The sequence below is a fragment of the Chrysochloris asiatica genome, unplaced genomic scaffold (assembly GCF_000296735.1).
Source record: "Chrysochloris asiatica unplaced genomic scaffold, ChrAsi1.0 scaffold00222, whole genome shotgun sequence".
Taxonomy (NCBI): Eukaryota; Metazoa; Chordata; class Mammalia; order Afrosoricida; family Chrysochloridae; genus Chrysochloris; species Chrysochloris asiatica.
Genome location: NW_006408740.1, coordinates 3,953,094 through 3,962,323, shown reverse-complemented (window position 1 = coordinate 3,962,323; position 9,230 = coordinate 3,953,094). Strand labels below are relative to the sequence as shown.

Here is a 9,230-nt window from a genome sequence, read left to right as displayed (position 1 = left end):
TCTTCCCTTTTGGTTTTCTAACTCCAGATCTTTGCACATTTCATTGTAATATTTGACTTTGTTTTCTCAAGCTGACCTTTGAAATTTTCTGTTCAGCTCTTGTACCTCATTTCTTCCATTTACTTTAGCATCTTTACACTGGAGAGCAAGTTTCAGTGTCTCTTTTGACATCTGTTTTGATCTTTTCCTTCATTCTTGCCTTCTTAATAACCTTTTGCTTTCTACCTGTATGATGTTCTTGATGTCATCCCACAACTCTTCTGGTCTTCAGTCTTTAGTCTTTAATATATCAAATCTGTTCTTCAGATAATCTCTAAACTCAGGTGGGATATATTTAAGGTCATATTTTGGCTCTCATGGACTTGTTTTCTTTTTCTTCAGCTTCAGTCTGAATTTGCAGATGAGTAATTGATGGTATATTCCACAATCTGCCCCTGGCCTTGTTTTGGCTGATGATATGGAGCTTTTCCATCATCTCTTTGCACAGATGTAGTCAATTTGATTTCTGTGTATTCCATCTGGTGAGGTCCATGTGTATAATCATCTCTTATGCGGTCTAAAGAAGGTATTTGAAATGAACAAATCATTGGTTTGGCAGAATTCTATCGTGTGATCTCCAGCATCATTTCTATCACCAAGGCCATATTTTCCAACTACTGATCCTTCCTCTTTGCTCCCAATCTTTGCATTCCAATCACCAGTAATGATCAGTACATCTTGATTGCATGTTTGATCAATTTCCAATGGAAAAAGTTGGTAGAATTCTTCTGTTTCATCCTCAGTGACTTTAGTGGTTGGTGTGTAAATTTGAATAATAGTAGTATTAACTGGGCTTCCCTGTAGGCACATGGATATTATCCTTTCACAGGCAGCATTGTACCTTATGACTGATTTGGATATGTTCTTTTTGACGATGAATGCAACACCATTCCTCTTCAATTTGTCATTTCTGGCATAGTAAACCATGTGCTGTCAGATTCAAAATGGCCAATACCAGTCCATTTCATCTCACTAATGCCTAAGATATCAATGCTTATGCTTTCCATTTCATTTTGACAGTTTCCACTGTTCCTAGATTCATACTTCGTACATTCTACGTTCCGATTTTCAATGTATGTTTACAGCTATTTCTCTTCATTTTGAGTTGTGCCCCATCAACAAATGAAGGTTCTGAGGGCTTTACTCCATTCATGTCATCACGGTCAACTCTACTTTGAGGAGGCATCTGTTCCCCAGTCCCATTATGAGTGCTTTCCAACCTGAGGGAATCATTTTCTGGCACTATATCTCACAGTGTTTATCTGCTTTTCATAAGGTTTTCAGTGACTAAATATTCAGAAGTAGTTCGTCACTCCTTCTTAGTAGTCTGTCATCATCTGGAAGCTCACCTGACATCTGTGCACTATGGGTGAGCTTGCTGGTATTTAAAATACCCACTGCATAACTTCCAGAATCACAGCAACTCACAAGCCACAACAGTAACACATACTAACAGATGAGTGGTGGCAATGATTGGGTTGTTGTTGTTGTTGTTCAGTGCTGTCGAGTCGATTCGGACCTATAGTGACCCTGTATAGGGTTTCCAAGGGGCAGCTGGTGAGCTTGAACCACTGACATTGCAGTTAAAATGACTTTGTAGTCTGACACATTAGCCCACAGTGCTACACCAGGACTCCAATGATTGGGTTGTTGCTGTTATGTGCTGTGGAGTAGGTTCCGACTCATAGCAACTCTGTACAGGGTTTCCGAGGCTATAAATCTTTTCGGGAGCAGAACGCCTCATCTTTCTCCCGCAGAACTGCTGGTAGTTTCAAACTGTTTACCTTGCAGTTGGCAGCCCGACTCATAATCACTAGGCTACCAGAGCTCCTTAGGACTATGCAATTAGACTATACAATAAGGACTTTTTTCTTGGTAAAGTGGAGGGTCAGTGAAAAAGAGGATCAACACAGTGACTATAAAAATGGACTCAAACATAATAACAGTTGTGAGGATGGCAATGCTTTGTTCTGTTGTTAATAGTGTTGCTATGAATCAGAGTCAACTTGATGATACCTAACAGCAAATGTAATTTGATGTTTGTGGCCCACCAAGGCATTGGACAGCTTGCTAATAATGCATGTACAGAGCCTATGATGGTAAAGGTTATATGTCAACTTGATTTGGTTATGATATTCTGTGGTTTGGAAGTTATCTAATGATATGTTGTTGTTGTTAAGTGCCGTCGAGTCGGTTCTGACCCATAGCGACCCTGTACAGGGTTGTCCTTTATTTTGTGATCTGATACAATTTTCTTTCATTCTGTGTGGCATTATAAATCTTATCCTAGATGGCAGAGATTATGGTCCTGGTGTGGTGCTGTGGGTTATCACGCTGGACTGCAAAGCTGTTTGAACCACAAGGTCAGTGGTTCAAACAACAACAACATGGTCCCATTTGGGAGTGAGTTGTTTATTATGGTAATGAGGCAGGATTAGGGTGGACTGAATCTTGAGTCATGATTTTACCAGAGTCACCACCTTACTCCAGTCATCACCCTTATTTAAGACACACCTTTGTACTGCCTTGCTCAAGTAAAGGGAGTTTCCATAAAGGAATTGTCTATACACAGTATATATGATGTAGACAATACCTTTTAGGATATATGATACCTTTAAGGAAACTCCCTTTACTTGAGCAAGGCAGTGCAAAGGTGTGACTTAAATAAGGGTGGTGACTTGGGTAAGGTAGTGACTCTAGTAAGATCATGACTCAGATTCAGTCCACCCTAACCCTACCTCATTACCATGAGGAGTCCTGGTGTGGCACTGTGGGTTAATACACCAGGCTGCAAAACCATTTGAACTGCAAGGTTGGCAGTTCAAGCTCACTAGCTGCTCCTTGGAGAACCCTACATAGGGTTGCTATGGATTGGAACCAACTGGGTGGTACTTCACAACAACAAGAATACATAAGAGTATTCTGACACAGTTCTCTCTCTTGTTCTGGATTGTGCATTTGGCTTGTCATCATCGGACCTATGGCTCTTGGAACTTGAGCCAGCAGCCTACCATCTGACCTGATTTGTTAGTTTTTACAGTCTTGTGAGCCAGCAACCTGTCATATGACTTGCTGATTTGAGTTCCTTAGCCTCTGCAACTACATGAGTTATGCGAAACCTGCAAACTGACACCATTAATTTGGGAGTTGCCAGCCTCCATAACTGCATGAGCTATTTCCTTGATGGCTTGTGAGTTCTGTGAGATGTTGCAGTAAATTATAGAACCCAAAAAAGATAGGCAGGAGAATACTGAGGGGAGGAGGAGTGGCTGATGTTAGACATGATTAAGTGGTGCAGCAGTTTGAAAAGGTGGTCATTTGGGACAACTTCAACCTCTGCCTCCTAAGAACTAGCTTTTCCCTGGTCCTTCTAAAAGAAATTATTCATTTAGCTCCTTTCATATGAAGGACCTGTTGCAAACAGACTGCTGTGTTTTCTTTTAGTTTGCTAGCAGAGAGAATTTATCTCCCATATCTTTGGCACTATCAGGCAACTCTCTTAGGGTCAGCATGGACTCTTCTTAAGTAGAAGTTGGAAATTCTAGTGAAAACAATTTTTCCTGCCTAATGGGCACAAAAATGGAACCTGAACCTCAGGATTCTTCTAGGCTCTAATCGAGGATGCATTTCAGGAATATTTTACTTTTTCCTTGGCGTGAGTGTCTTCCCAAGCTCACTGTACTATGAAGCCAGAAGAATGCTTGTGTCCAAGTGGGAATGCAGCACAGGCCTTCCCTGGGTTCCTTTCTTCTTCCAGAGAAAAAATGTCTGGGAATAGGAGCCAGGGAATTGCAAGGTCTAATGTACTGGCACTCTCAAAAAGCACATTGTGTTCTGAAAGCTTCTCAAAAGTCAACTAATCAGAGTAGTGTTATCTGAGCAACTATTGAGGTGTATCATGCATGTGGAATCAAAACAGGATGGAATCCTAGTCCAGGAACATTAACAAAACAGGTAACAGCCAGAGGCAATGTAGCAGACAGGAAGAAACATCAACTTGGGATTGTTCAGACATGGATTTGAACTCCATTCTGTCTTTAATTGTGCATGATCTTGATCCAGCCACTTAGTCTTTCTGAACCTGTAAAATATGATTATGACGATATTACTTTGAATGGTTTATTGTTGTTGGTTTCCATCAAGTCAATTCTGACTCACAGCAACCCATGTGTGCAGAGTAGAACTGCTCCAGCGGGTTTTCAAGACTCTGACCTTTCAGAGGCAGATCACCAGGTCTATCTTTCAAGGCACTCCTGGGTGTATTTGAGCTGCCAACCCTTCAGTATATAGTTGAACCGTTAATCATTTATACCACTCAGAGACCTATTGAAAATGTTGTAATGTGATTTAAATGCAATAGCACATGTCAAGTCACTATTGTTGTTGTCCTGTGGCATTGAGTCAAGTCCTGTTCATAGCAGGATATGACAGAGTAGAATTATCCCATAAGGTTCCATAAGCTGTCATCTTTACTGAAGCAAATCACCAGGGTTTTTTTCTCTCATGGAGCTTTGTTAAGAGTTTAGTGCTTAATCACTGAGCAAACAGGGCTTCTGATAAAGTCCTTACCACATGGCAATTATGTGACAAACAGTAGAAATTGTTATTATTAGTTCACAAATGTAAACATACACAACAGTTGAATATTGCTGTTGAGGGTCTCCTATACAAGTCAAATGAGCTGGGTTGGAGACTACAGATAAATAAAGGGAAAGGTTTCTAAGAGTGGGGGACAAGGGTCCTGACTGTACATTTGTCACTGAACTAGACTGGCTTCAGACATGTCCTGTCACTACAGAATAGAAGGCCTGGAAAGCACATGTGTTTTTATAAACAAATTATCTATAATTAAAGCAGAAACCTTGGAGGGGTGGAGAAGTGACAGAGGGAGAGAACAGCTATTGGTAGCAAGGTTGAATGGAGATATGGTATCCAGTATACCCAGGGGGGATGCTGCTCTTCCCTTCTATAGACAGTAATGAGGATTTAACTGTATTCTGGATATATAGCCACTGAAAAGAGAACAACAGCCCTGGCATTCAGGAGTTGGCCTGGCATTTACAGCCAGATCTGGTGTCCTCCTATTCACAGCTTCACAGGCCATCAACAATCACCAACATATGCTGTGACTGTGATAGGTCAAGACAAAATTGAGTTTACTCTACTACCATGTCCAAGCATAGACGAAAACATTACTATCCTTCAAATCATACAATAGGCAAATATGCTCCTGTCCTGGCTATTGTGGGTAATTGCTGCTTCTTTACCAATAACAGCTTTGGCTTCACTCTAGTCTTCCTTCCTAGATAATAAAATCTATCAGCATACCCACATAATGTCAGAGTCCTGATGTGGCACTGTAAGATAAGCACTGGACAGCTAACCACAAGGTTGATCGTTCAAACCCACCAACTGCTCCTTGGAAACCCTATACAAGGTTGCTATGAGTCAGAACCAACTCAACGGCAGGTAACAACATTAACACACTCAATCATACTACTACTCCCACTTCCTGATGGTAATGCATGCAGAGCAAAGTATTGCTCCCTTCAATCTCTCCGAAACCACCTTTGTAAGTCCTTTTTAGGTGTGGCACTGTAGTATCAGCACTGGACTGCAAACTACAAGGTCGGCAGTTCAAACCCACCAGCTCCTCAGAAACCCTCTGACTCAAAGGCACTTAGCAACAAGTACCCTCTTGGAGTCCTGGTGTGGCGCTGTAGGATAAGCACTGAACCGTAAGGTTGGTTTGAACAACAAGGTCAGCAGTTTAGACTCACCAGCCATTCCTCAGAAACCCTACACAGGGTCTCTATGCGTCAGCACTGACTCAACAGTACTCAAAAACAACAACAAATATCCTCTTAGTGAGACTCCCTTTGGTTCCCTTGGTGTGTGTTCTCCCTTGCTGAAATAGGCAATAAGACTAAAACACAACTACAGGTGTGTTCTAGGAGGCCTTTGGCTGGAGGACAAGGATCCCACAAAAGTCCACAATATACAACTCACAGCTCCACGGGAGAAAAACCCTAGTGATCTGTTCCTGTACAGAGTACAGTCAAAGAAACCTATGGGACAGCTCTACTCCGTCATATCCTGCTATGAATAGGACTTGACTTAATGCCACAGGATAACAATAGGGACTTGGCATATGCTATTGTATTTAAATTACTCTACTGAGTTTTCAATTGGTCCCTGGGTGATGTAAACGGTTAATGGCACAACTATAAACTGAAAGGTTGGCAGTCAAGACCTTTGAAGTATAACTAAGAGGTAATCAAAACTATTTGACAAATTAAGAACTAAATTCCATTACTTTATTTCCGTAAGTCTGCATCAGTATACTTTGTACTTATGCCTGCTTTTGTATGAATGAGGATGTGAAGAATCAAGGAAATAATCAAATTAAACACAAAGAGCCCTTAAAAGGAGTCAAGTTCAGGTTTTTAATCTATCAAGCTAACATATTTACCAGTCACTGGTCAACTAAGTTTATAATTATACTTTCACCACAAAGAACTGCACGTCCTCAAGGTACACTAAATAGGTTCCAGCAGGAAGCATCAAGAGGTGTGGTTCTCCACTAATACAGCCAGACTGGGAGCAAGGGAAGTTAAGCCCAAGCTATACACCATGAGGTCTTATTAAACCTCAGTGTGTATTTGTTATAGATTCAAAACTCAATGCTTACCATGGTGAAATCTTAATCTGCTTGTACTTAAAATATTGATTCCTCATTGTTCTCCATAAGTGTCTCTTAAATTATTTTGTAAATGTTAACTTGTCTCAGATTTCAGTTTACTTAGATACACAATCTACACTTAAGGAAGCTGCAGCCAAGAAATCAAACAATGTATTACATTAGGCAAATCTGCTGCAAAAGACCTCTTGAAAGTGTTAGGGAACAAAGATGTGGCATTGAGGATTCCCCACCCAAGACAAGGCACTTTCGATCACCTCATATGCATGTGAAAGCTGGATAAAGAATAAGGAAACCAGAGAAGAATAGATGCATTTGAATTACAATGTTGAAGAATATCGAATATACCATGGACTGCCAGAAGAACAAATGAATCTGCTTTTGAAAATGTACAAGATTGCTCCTTGAAGCAATGATGACAAGACTTTGTCTCTCATACTTCGGACATGTTGTCAGGAGGGACCAAGCCTTGAGAGCGATCAGGCTTGATAAAGTGAAGAGTCAGTAAAAAAGGGGAAGACCCTGAATGAGACGGATTGACACAGTGGCAGAAACAGTGAACTTCAACATAACAACTGAGAGATGGCGCAGGACTCGAAAGAGTTCATTCTGTTCTACGTAGGGTCACTGTGAGGCATAATTGACTTAAAGGCACTGGTGTGGTGCTGTAGGATAATGTACTGGACTGCAACGTCAGTTTGAACTGCAAGGTCGATGGTTCAAATTCACCAGATGCTCCTTAGAAACCCTACACAGGGTTGCTATGAGTCGGAACTGACTCGATGGCATGTAACAACAGCAGCAAAGTATGTCTTGGAGTCCTTGGGTGGTGGAAATGGTTAATATCCTCAGCTGCTAAACCAAAGTTTGGGGGTTCGAATCCACCCATAGGTGCCTCAGAAGAAAGGCCTGGCAATCTACTTCCAAAAAATCAGGTATTGAAAATCTTACGGAACAATTCTACTCAGACACACTCTCATAGATTGAATTGTGTCCCCCAACAAAATAAGTGTCAAAGTTAACTGGGTCATGATTCTTAGTGGTTTAGCAATTATGTAATAATGTAATGTGGCAGTTATGTGATGATTCCCCATGATATGATCTGATGTGATAAACCAGTAAGAGAATGAAGAGTAGGCTGCAATACACTTAACCCCATCACAGCCATGGTCCCATGTAAGGGAGTTTTCCATGGGTGTACCCTGCAACATATTTTTATTTTAAAAAGATATAAGGAAAGAGAAGTGAGCAGAGAAAGAGGGACCCATCAAGAAAGAAGAGCCAGGATTGGAGTGGGACACTTTGGTACTGGAACTCTGCACTGTGAAGCTTCCAGATCTAGGGAAATATTGATGCCAAGGCACATGGGCATCCCCGAGGAATACTGGGGATACAGATACTGAAAGAAGACATGGACCTTTCTCTAGAACTGGTGCTCTGAACTTCTGTCCTCCTAAACTGTATGAGAACAAATTTCTGTTTGTTGAAACCATTCTCTATGATATTTCAGTTACAGCAGCACTAGATAATTAAGATACACACATTGGGGTGACATGAGTCAGAATCCACTTAATGGAAACTGAGAAAAAAAAGAAAAGGAAAAGCATGTCTCAGCTATTCAAAGAACTAAAAGGTAACACTTGATCTCTGTCTACTTCATAGTAGCACCACTGTAGGTATTGGGGGGAATGGTGACTGGGTGTGGAGGAGAATCAAAGTTACAGAGCCCCAGGGGACAGGACAAACTCAACAGCTACAGATTTGGATACACTTGCATCCTCTGAGGATATTTTCTAAAAAATGTTCCTTTCAAACTTCAGAGTTCTGCACTTTACCAAGACAAGATGCCTTATTGAATGTGAGTGGACTGAGCCAGAATAATAGGATAAACCAAGGTAATAATGGAGATGCACAGCCCGAAATCAATAAAGAGCAAGAGAAGGGCTGAAAAAGCCTTGTGTGTGGGTGGAATAGCAGTTGCAGTTGCCAGTGAGGGCTTTAGTGACCTAATGATCATCTAGCTCAGGAGACACATTCTGTGCAAACAGCACCCCCTGGAGCACAGTGCAAATGGTGTCCCCCTCTTAGATTATTTTAAACCTCATTCAGCTATTCAATTCTGACCCTATAAGACAGAGTAGAGCTGCCCATTGGGTTTCCAAGACTGCAATCTTTAAGGAAGATGACTGCCACATTTTTCTTCCATTGAGTGACTGGTAGGTTCAAACTGCTTTTGTTGACCTCCTGGGTGCCTCCCTGTTGTTGTTGTTAGGTGCTGTCTAGTTTGTTTCTGATTCATAGTGACCCTATGTACAACAGAACGAAATACTGACTTGTCCTGTACTATCCTCACAGTTAAAATTAAGAAAGGTGTGCGACAAGGTTGTATTCTTTAACCATACTTATTCAACCTGTATGCTGAACAAATCATCCAAGAAGCTGGGTTCTATGAAGAAAAATGTGGCATCAGGATTGGAGGAAGACTCATTAA

At 41.1% G+C, this 9,230-nt stretch overlaps 1 protein-coding gene across 2 annotated transcripts in view; it reads right to left on the bottom strand.

Moving 5' to 3' along the window:
• The window catches only part of KCNJ1 (potassium inwardly-rectifying channel, subfamily J, member 1), a 78,979-nt gene that overhangs the window by 17,153 nt on the left and 52,596 nt on the right, over window positions 1-9,230 (bottom strand). The window contains exon 2 of one of the 2 annotated variants that reach the window (XM_006873077.1): window positions 8,183-8,189. The exons of the other annotated variant lie outside the window; for it this stretch is intronic. The gene's annotated coding sequence lies outside the window, so the exon portion shown is untranslated. The remainder of the gene's footprint in view (window positions 1-8,182; window positions 8,190-9,230) is intronic. 2 annotated transcript variants of the gene reach the window in all.